The following is an 11,193-nucleotide window of genomic DNA, read 5'->3' as shown; positions in this document are numbered from 1 at the left end:
TTAGGGAAATTTTATTCATAAAAAAATTTGTATTGAATTAGTAATAAAAATTTATTTGAATGAATTTTTTATATAAAATTATTTATGAAAAGAATTATTAGAGGAATTTTATCCATAAAAAATTTATATTGAATTAATAATAAAAATTTATTTGAGTGGATTTTTTATATAAAATTATTTATGAAAAAGAATTATTGGGAAAATATTATTTATAAAAAAATTTATATTGAATTAATAATAAAAATTTATTTGAATGGATTTTTTATATAAAATTATTTATGAAAAGAATTATTAGGGAAATTTTATTCATAAAAAAATTTGTATTGAATTAATAATAAAAATTTATTTGAATGGATTTTTTATATAAAATTATTTATAAAAAAGAATTATTGGGAAAATTTTATTTATAAAAAAATTTGTATTGAATTAATGATAAAAATTTATTTGAGTGGATTTTATATATAAAATTATTTATAAAAAAGAATTATTGGGAAAATTTTATTTATAAAAAAAATTTGTATTGAATTAGTAATAAAAATTTATTTGAGTGGATTTTTTATATAAAATTATTTAAAAAAAATAATTATTAGGAAAATTTTATTTATAAAAAAATTTATATTGAATTAGTAATAAAAATTTATTTGAATGAATTTTTTATATAAAATTATTTATGAAAAGAATTATTAGGGGGATTTTATTCATAAAAAGTTTGTATTGAATTAGTAATAAAAATTTATTTGAATGGATTTTTTATATAAAATTATTTATGAAAAGAATTATTGGGAAAATTTTATTTGTAAAAAAATTTATATTGAATTAATAATAAAAATTTATTTGAATGAGTTTTTTATATAAAATTATTTATGAAAAGAATTTATATAGAATTGTTAATATTTAAAATTTATTAAATTAATTTAGTAAATTTTTAATAATAGTTGATTTATATTAAAATTAAATATATTTAATAAACCTATAATAATAAATTAAGTTGTGCATTAACGTCAATAATAAATAAAAAAAAAAATGAGAAAAAAGCTTTGATTTGGGGGAAAAATGATTTTTTTAGAAAAAAAATAATAATTTTATTGAATTAATATGAAAAATTTAAATTTAGGGGTAAATTTAAATAAAATAAGGGGTAGTTAATTAATAATAAATTTATTAATATAAAATTTTAGGGAAATTTTATTTATAAAAAAATTTGTATTGGATTAATGATAAAAATTTATTTGAGTGGATTTTATATATAAAATTATTTATAAAAAAGAATTATTGGGGAAATTTTATTTATAAAAAAATTTGTATTGAATTAATGATAAAAATTTATTTGAGTGGATTTTATATATAAAATTATTTATAAAAAAGAATTATTGGGGAAATTTTATTTATAAAAAATTTGTATTGAATTAGTAATAAAAATTTATTTGAATGAATTTTTTATATAAAATTATTTATGAAAAGAGTTATTAGGGAAATTTTATTTATAAAAAAATTTGTATTGAGTTAGTAATAAAAATTTATTTGAGTAGATTTTTTATATAAAATTATTTATAAAAAAGAATTATTAGGAAAATTTTATTTATAAAAAAATTTGTATTGAATCAATGATAAAAATTTATTTGAGTGGATTTTATATATAAAATTATTTATAAAAAAGAATTATTGGGGAAATTTTATTTATAAAAAATTTGTATTGAATTAGTAATAAAAATTTATTTGAATGAATTTTTTATATAAAATTATTTATGAAAAGAGTTATTAGGGAAATTTTATTTATAAAAAAATTTGTATTGAGTTAGTAATAAAAATTTACTTGATTGGATTTTTTATATAAAATTATTTATAAAAAAGAATTATTGGAAAATTTTACCCATAAAAAAATTTGTATTGAATTAGTAATAAAAATTTATTTGAATGGATTTTTTATATAAAATTATTTATGAAAAGAATTATTAGGGAAATTTTATCCATAAAAAAAATTTGTATTGAATTAGTAATAAAAATTTATTTGAATGGATTTTTTATATAAAATTATTTATGAAAAGAATTATTAGGGAAATTTTATTCATAAAAAAATTTGTATTGAATTAGTAATAAAATTTTATTTGAGTGAATTTTTTATATAAGATTGTTTATGAAAAGAATTATTGGGAAAATTTTATTTATAAAAAAGTTTGTATTGAATTAGTAATAAAAATTTATTTAAATGAATTTTTTATATAAAATTATTTATGAAAAGAATTATTAGGGAAATTTTATTAATAAAAAATTTATTGAAAATTAATAATAAAAATTTATTTGAAAAGATTTTTTATATAAAATTATTTATGAAAAGAATTATTAGGAAACTTATTTATGGAAAGTTTAGTATTAAATTAAAATAAGAATTTATTTAAGTATAAATATATATATATATATATATATATATATATATATAAATAAAAATTTATATAAAAATTATATTAAATTAATAATAAAAGTTTGTTAATTAATATTGAAAATTATTAATAAATATCTTATTAAGAAATTATATAAAAAAATATTTGGTTCTACATTTATATAAATATAAATGATTGTAGGTGAATTTTATAGAAAATTTAATTATAGTTTAAAAATTAATTATAAAAATTTATTTATAAATGAAATTTATTTAAAAGTAAAAATTTAAAAAATTTTTATAAATTTTGTGTAAAAATTAAGTTTATATTTAAATGAAAGTTTGACAAAGAAATTTAAAATAAATAATGGTAAATTTTAGTGCCAGCATCAGCGGTTACACTATTGTTATGAGTTAATTAATGAAATAATTAGAGATTTTGAAATTTAGTTTAAATGTATATTATTTTTTTTGGTGAAATATAAAAGTATAATATATTTAATTATTAAAATACAAATTTTTGAAAAATCTTAAGAATAGACTAGGATTAGATACCCTATTATAAAGATAAATTAAAAATGTTAAATATTAAATGTTAATCATTAAAATTAAATAATATGGCGGCTTTATATACTTATTAGAGGAACTTGTTTATTAAATTGATATCCCACGTTAAGATAAACTTAAATGGAAAATTTATGTATTGTTGTTTAAAAAATTTATAGAAATTTTATTTTTAAAATATTATATATATATATATATATATATATATATATATAATAGTAATTCAAATCAAAATGTAGTTTATTTAAGATATAATGAGTTACATAAAAATTATTTTTTTTTAAATTAAATTTTAATATTTAATAAAGATAGGATTTAAAAGTAAATTTTATAAATTAATGAAATTGAAATTAGTTTTATTTAGTGTACAAATTGCCCGTCACTTTCATTATAAATGGAATAAGTCGTAACATAGTAAAGGTATTGGAAAATGTTTTTAATAAAAAATTTAGTTTAATATAAAAATATTTCGTTTACATTGAAAAGATTTACATGAAATAAAATTTTAAATTAAATAATTAAATATTTAGGGTTGATAGTGTTTAAGGTTAAATATATTATAAAAAAAATTATTTAAAAAAATTAAATTTTTAGTATTTATTTAAGAAAAAAATAAAAATTTTATATATATAGTATTGTGAAAGATAATAAATAAAATATTTAAAAGTAGAATTTATTTTTGTACCTTTTGTATCAGGGGTTATTAAAATTTAAATATAGTTTATATTATTCTCGAATATAAATGAGCTAATTAATTAAAATTTTTTTTGTAACAAAAAAATTATGAATATTTAATTTGATGTGAAATGTAATACGAATTTATAGATATCTAGTTTTTTTAGAAATGAATTTAATTCATATATTTATTTTAATAATATATATATATATATATATATATTAATAAATATAAATAATTTAGGGGATAAACTTTAAATTAAATTTATAATTTTTTATTGAAATATAATAAATAAATTAATTTTAAAATTTAATATATTATAAAAAAAATTTAATAATTTAATAATATATATATATATATATATATATATATATATATATAAAAAAAAAATTTAATTAACTAGAATATAATTTAATTATAAAAAAAATTAAATAAATTAAAAATTTAAAGATATAATGATAATATGAGTAATTAATTATATAAATATAAATATATATATATATATATATATAATATTAAAGAATTTGGCAAAAATTATACTCACCTGTTTAACAAAAACATGTCTTTTTGAATTTAATTTAAAGTTGTCCCTGCTCCATGAATAATTTTTAAATAGCTGCAGTATACTGACTGTACAAAGGTAGCATAATCATTTGTCTTTTAATTAAAGGCTGGAATGAAAGGGTTGATGAAGTATAAACTGTTTCAATATTAAAAAATGAAATTAAATTTTAAGTAAAAATGCTTAAATTAATTTAAGGGACGATAAGACCCTATAGAATTTAATAAATTAATAAAGTTTTTAATTTATTTATAAAAAAATTTATTAATTTATTTTATTGGGGTGATATTTAAATTTAATAAACTTTAAATTAAGAAATCATAAATTAATGTTAATAAAAATGATATTGTATTATAAATTATAAGAAAAATTACCTTAGGGATAACAGCATAATATCTTTAAGAAGGCCTTATTTATAAAGATGTTTATGACCTCGATGTTGAATTAAGATAAATTTTAAATGCAGAAGTTTAAAAATTAAGTCTGTTCGACTTTTGAAATCTTACATGATTTGAGTTCAGATCGGTGTAAGCCAGATCGGTTTCTATCTTTAAAAGTAAAATAATATTTTTGTACGAAAGGACTAAGTATTTTTAATAATTAATATTATATATGTATATATATAAATATAAATAATTATTTTGGCAGATTAGTGTAATAAATTTAGAATTTAATAAAGTATACAATAAGTATACAGATAATAATTTATGTATTAAAATTTAATTTATATTTTAATTTATTTTTTTTTATTGTTTTAATTTTAATAATATTAATTAGTATAGCTTTTTTAACATTATTTGAACGAAAAGTATTAGGGTTTATTCAAAATCGAAAGGGGCCAAATAAAGTGTTAATTATAGGAATTTTTCAACCTTTTAGAGATGTAATTAAATTATTAAATAAGGAATTATTTTTTTTAGATAAAATTAATTTAAATTATTATATATTTATACCTATAGTTTCTTTAATTTTATCCATAATATTATGATTAGTTTATCCATTTTATGTAAATATATTTTCAATAAATTTAGGAATTTTATTTATATTAAGATTAATGAGTGTAGGGGTTTTTCCAATTATATTAGGAGGGTGGGCTTCAAATTCTAATTATTCTATGTTGGGTGCTATTCGTTCAGTTGCTCAATCAATTTCTTATGAAGTAAGATTATTTTTAATTATTTTTAATTTAATTTTATTAGTTGAAAGATTTAATTTATTAGAATTTTTAAAATTTCAAGAAAATATTAAATTTTTAATTATAATTTATCCAGTTTATCTAATATTTATGGTTAGAATATTAATTGAATTAAATCGTACCCCTTTTGATTTAGTTGAAGGAGAATCTGAGTTAGTTTCTGGTTTTAATACAGAGTATTTCAGAAGATTATTTGCTTTAATTTTTATATCTGAATATTTAAGGATTATTTTTATAAGGTTTTTAGTAACAATTATGTTTTTAGGGTTTAAATTATTAAGATTTAAATTTATTGTTAGAATAATTTTCCATATATTTTTTGTAATTTGAATTCGAGGGGTTTTACCTCGAATTCGTTATGATGAATTAATAATAATATGTTGAAAGAAATTTTTATCATTATCATTATTATATATTTTATTTATTTTAAGGATAAAGGAATTAATTATTTATATAAATATAAGTTAATAGATAGTTTTATATCTATAAAATATTTTCAAAATAAATGCTATTAAAGCTTATTAACTAATAGATTAATTTATCTCAGATATAATTTAGTGAGGGGGTTAAAATGAAATATAAAAAGTAAATTAATGTAAATAATATTCTTAAGTTAATAAATGGAGGTTCAATTAATTGTCCTCCTAATCATGTTAATATGATAAAAGATAAAATAAAAATTCAAAAAAGAATTTTTCTTAAAAAATAAAATTTTCTTGAAGTTAATTTATTATAATTTAAAATAGGTATAAATATTAAAATTAAAATAGATGAAAATAAACCTAGAACTCCACCAAATTTATTAGGAATAATTCGTAAAATTGTGTAAGCAAATAAAAAATATCATTCAGGTTTAATATGTTCAGGTGTAATTATAGGATTAGCTATAATAAAATTATCTGGGTCACTTAAATTATAAGGAAAAATTAAAGTAACTATAATAAATAAAAATAAAATTAATATATATCCAAGTATATCTTTAATAAGAAAATAAGGTGAAAAATAAATTAAGTAAAATTTATTTCTTGATCCTATAGGGTTATTTGATCCTGAATTATGTAAGAAGAAAAGATGGATAATTACTAAAAATAAAATTATAAATGGAAGAATAAAATGAAAGGTATAGAATCGGTTTAATGTGGCATTATTAATAGAAAATCCCCCTCAAATTCACTCAACTAATATTTTTCCAATAAAAGGTAAGGCTGATAATAAGTTAGTAATAACTGTAGCTCCTCAAAAAGATATTTGTCCTCATGGTAAAACATAACCTAAGAATGCTGTTGCTATTGATATAATTAAAATAATTACTCCGATTAATCAAACATTAACTAATTTGAAAGAGTGATAATAAATTCCTCGAGCAATATGAAGAAATATAGTAAAAAAAAAGAAAGATGCTCCATTTATATGGATAAGACGGATTCATCATCCGAATTTAACATTTTTTATAATATGAATTGTTCTATGAAAAGCAAGATTAATATTAGGGCAATAATGTATAGATAAAAATAGACCTGAAATAATTTGAATAATTAAAAATAATCCTAAAATTGAACCAAAATTTCATCATATATTAATATTTATGGGGGATGGTAATTTATTTAAAGAATAATTGAAAATTGATAAAATTTTATTATTTTTTAATAGTTTAGAAAATTTCATTAATTAATAATTTTTCGTAAGGGTTTATATTTTGATAAACAAATTTTTATTGAGAATAATAAAGTAATTAATAAATAAAAAATTATTAAGAAGGTAACTTTATAAAGTGGATATGTATAAGTTTTGTAAATAAATAATGAATTAGAAGTTTTAAATTTAATATTAATTGAATAATTAAAAAAATAATAAAAAAATATAACAAAAATTAATATAATTATTATAAATCAAATAAAGTTTAGGTTAGATTTAAACGATTTATTATAATAATTGTTAATTAATCTTGTAAAATAAAGGAATATAATTATATTTCCTCTAATTATTGAAATAAAAATTATGAAACAATATAATGATTTTTGAGTAATTAAATAATTTAAAATTAAATAAATTAAAGTGAATAAAATTAAACTTATTATGAAATTTAGTGGGGAGATATTTTTATTATATATAATAATAATAATTATATATATATTAATATAAAGTATAAATTTAATAAAAAATTCATAAGAACTGTTCATTGAATTCAAGAAATAGTTTAAATAGAATATTAATTTTGGGGATTAAAGATATTAAGATTAATTTTCTTGAAGTTTAAGCTAAAGAAAAAATTTTCATATTTAATTTACAAAATTAATATTTTATTTTAAATTATTTAGCTAAATTGATTTATTTAAATAATTATTATTTAGTAATAGTATTATTAATTTTATTAATAATTTTTATATTTATAGAGAATTTTTTAATATTTTTAATTGGATTGGAATATATATTAATATTTTATTTGTTTATAACTTTAATTATTTCTGACAGTTTAAGTAATGATTGAATATTTATATATATATTAATTATAGGAGTTTGTGAGAGAGTTATTGGAATTTCTTTAATAGTTAGAATTGTCCATAGGTATGGTTCACAAAGAATAAAAATTTTAAATTTAAAATGATAGTAGAAATTTTAATTATTACTTATTTATATTTAATATTATTTAAAAATAAATTTATAAAAATAAGTTTATTAAAAAATTTTATTAGATGTGTATTAATATTTTTAACAGTAAAAATTTTTTTTAAGTATAATTTTATTGTAAATTTTTCTATAATAAGTAGATTATTTAGATTAAATAATTATTCATTTATATTAATTATACTAAGTTTATGAATTTTTGGTATTATTTTTTTATTTTTAATAGATAAGAATATTTTATTATGTATAAAAATACATTTAATTTTATTAATTATTTTAATAATATTTTTTATAAGAATTCAATTATTATTATTTTATTTTATGTTTGAAGTAAGATTAATTTTAATTTTTTTTATAATTATTAAATGGGGGTTAGGGGAAAAACGGTTGGAAGCTGCTTATTTTATAATATTTTATACAATATTTTTTTCTTTACCTTTTTTAATTTTTTTATTTTTAATTATAAATGAATTAATATTAGATTTAATAATAATAGTAGAATTAAAAAAAATTAAAATAAGAAGTTATTTTTTTATATTTATAATAGGAACTTTTTTAGTAAAGATTCCTATATATATATTTCATGGGTGGTTATTAAAGGCTCATGTTGAAGCCCCAGTTTATAGTTCAATAATTTTAGCTTCAATTTTATTAAAATTAGGAACTTATGGTTTATTACAAATAGTAATTATGTTTTATTATTTATTTATAAATATAAAATTTTATGTAATAATAATTAGTTTATTAGGTAGAGTTATTTTGAGGGGGGTATGTTTACGTCAATTAGATATAAAAATTTTAGTTGCTTATTCATCAGTTGTTCATATAGGAATTTTAATTAGGAGAATGTTAACATTTTTTAAAATTAGAGTAATTGGGAGGTATATTATTATAATTGCCCATGGTTTATGTTCTTCTGGACTATTTTTTTTAGTAAATATTTGTTATCAAGAAACTAATAGACGTTTAATATTAATTAATAAGGGGTTAATAAATTATATACCTAAAATAAGAATAATATGATTTTTATTATGTTCTTCAAATATATCTGCCCCAGTATCATTAAATTTAGTGGGAGAAATTATATTATTAGTAGGGTTAATAATATGGATAGAGTATTTAATAATTGTTATAATTTTTTTTTGTTTTTTTAGATTTATTTATTCATTATATTTATTTTGTTATGTTCAACATGGGGAATTAAATTATTATTTAAAAATTAAAAGAAGTAAAATAATTAATTATATTGTATTAATTTTACATTGATTACCTTTAAATATTATATTTTTGGATTTAATTTTTTTTTAATTTAAATAGTTTAAGAAAAAAATTTTGAATTGTGATTTCAAAGATGTATAATAACTTTAAATTATTTATGAATTAATAGTTTATGGGGTAATTATATTTTTTTTAGGAATATTTTTTATTTTAATAAGTATATATATATATATATAATATAATAATAATTTTAGAGTGAACAATTTTTATATTAAGTAGAATAAAATTTAATTATATAATTTATTTAGATTATATAGGTTTAATATATATAGGAGTTGTTTTAATTATTTCTTTTTTTATTATATTTTATAGAATAAATTATATAAATGGGGATATATATATTAATCGATTTAAATATCTATTATTATTATTTATTTTTTCAATATGTTTAATAATTTTAAGTCCAAGGATTTTAAGAATTTTATTAGGATGAGATGGGTTAGGTTTAATTTCTTATTGTTTAGTAATTTATTATCAAAATAAGAATTCTTATAATTCAGGGATATTAACTATTCTTTGTAATCGATTAGGAGATGTTGGGTTATTAATATTAATTAGAATATCATCATTTTTAGGTTCTTGAAATTTAATATTATATAGAATAAGATTAATTATAATAATTTTAATATTAATTTTAATAATTACAAAAAGTGCTCAATTACCTTTTTCGGCCTGATTACCTGCTGCTATAACTGCTCCTACTCCTATTTCTTCTTTAGTGCATTCTTCTACTTTGGTTACTGCTGGTATTTATTTAATAATTCGGTATAATAAATTTATTTTAATTGAAGTGAAAAGATATATTATTATTATTTCTAGTTTAACAATGTTTATGGCTGGGTTAATAGCAAATTATGAATATAATTTAAAAAAAGTAATTGCTCTTTCAACTTTAAGACAATTAGGGTTTATAATAAGAATTTTAGGGTTAGGTATAGTAAATTTAGGGTTTTATCATTTATTAATTCATGCTTTTTTTAAATCTTTAATATTTATATGTGTTGGGGGGTATATTCATACATCTTTAGGAAGGCAAGATTTACGTAAATTTAAAGGTGTAATAAGAATAACTCCTTTAAAGAGTGTTGTATTTATTTTTTCTTTTATGAATTTAAGTGGTTTCCCATTTATTTCTGGGTTTTATTCAAAAGATTTAATTTTAGAATTTATAATAGTAAGAAGATTAAATAAATTAATAATTTATATTTTAATGATTTCAACAGTTTTAACAATTAATTATAGAGTTCGAATTATAAAATTATTTTTTGAAATATATATAGGGATTTATAGATATCAATATGTAGGAGATGGGAAATTTATAATTTTTTGTAAATTTTTTATAATATTATTAGTAATTTTTTTTGGATATTTTTATTTAAGATTAATTAATTATTTTATTTGTATAATTACAGAAAATGATAAATTAGTTTTAATAATAATATATATTCTTAGATGAATAGTAACCTTTAGATTTCATTTTAGATGTAAGAAGTTAATAAATTTTAGTTATTTAAATTTCATTATGAGAATATTTTATTCAATTTTTTTTTATAAAATAATTTATTTAAATTTTTTAAAATTTATATTAACATATGAGAAATTTAATGAGAAATGAATAGATAAAATTTTAGGTGTAAATATAAAAAAAATATTTTATTTACAGAAGGTGTATCCATTGATGAATAGATGATTATATTCAATTCATATAATAAAGTTGATAAAATTTTATAGAGTGTTATTAATTTTTATTTTATTTATTTATAATTATTTAAATAGCTTAATAAAAAGTTTAATATTGAAAATATTAAGATAATTAAAAATTTTTAAATAAATTTATAAACTTAATAGTTAATTTTATATTGAAATTATAATATTTTTTTTAAATTATATAAATTTAGAAATATTTATGATTAAAT

The 11,193-nt window shown here is 15.3% G+C and overlaps 1 long non-coding RNA gene and 1 pseudogene across 1 annotated transcript; one reads left to right on the top strand and one right to left on the bottom strand.

Annotated features, from left to right (window-relative positions):
* Positions 1-2,584: 2,584 nt before the first annotated feature.
* Positions 2,585-11,122, top strand: LOC143363431 (uncharacterized). The gene is made up of 2 exons (XR_013083825.1): positions 2,585-4,793; positions 9,742-11,122. It is a non-coding gene; the product is annotated as an uncharacterized LOC143363431 (long non-coding RNA).
* Positions 4,496-7,600, bottom strand: LOC143363419 (cytochrome b pseudogene; annotated as a pseudogene).
* Positions 11,123-11,193: the final 71 nt, after the last annotated feature.

The sequence above is a fragment of the Halictus rubicundus genome, unplaced genomic scaffold (genome assembly GCF_050948215.1).
Source record: "Halictus rubicundus isolate RS-2024b unplaced genomic scaffold, iyHalRubi1_principal scaffold0047, whole genome shotgun sequence".
NCBI lineage: Eukaryota > Metazoa > Arthropoda > Insecta > Hymenoptera > Halictidae > Halictus > Halictus rubicundus.
Note: the sequence above shows the minus strand (reverse complement) of the source record. Positions and strands in the feature narration are given on the sequence as shown.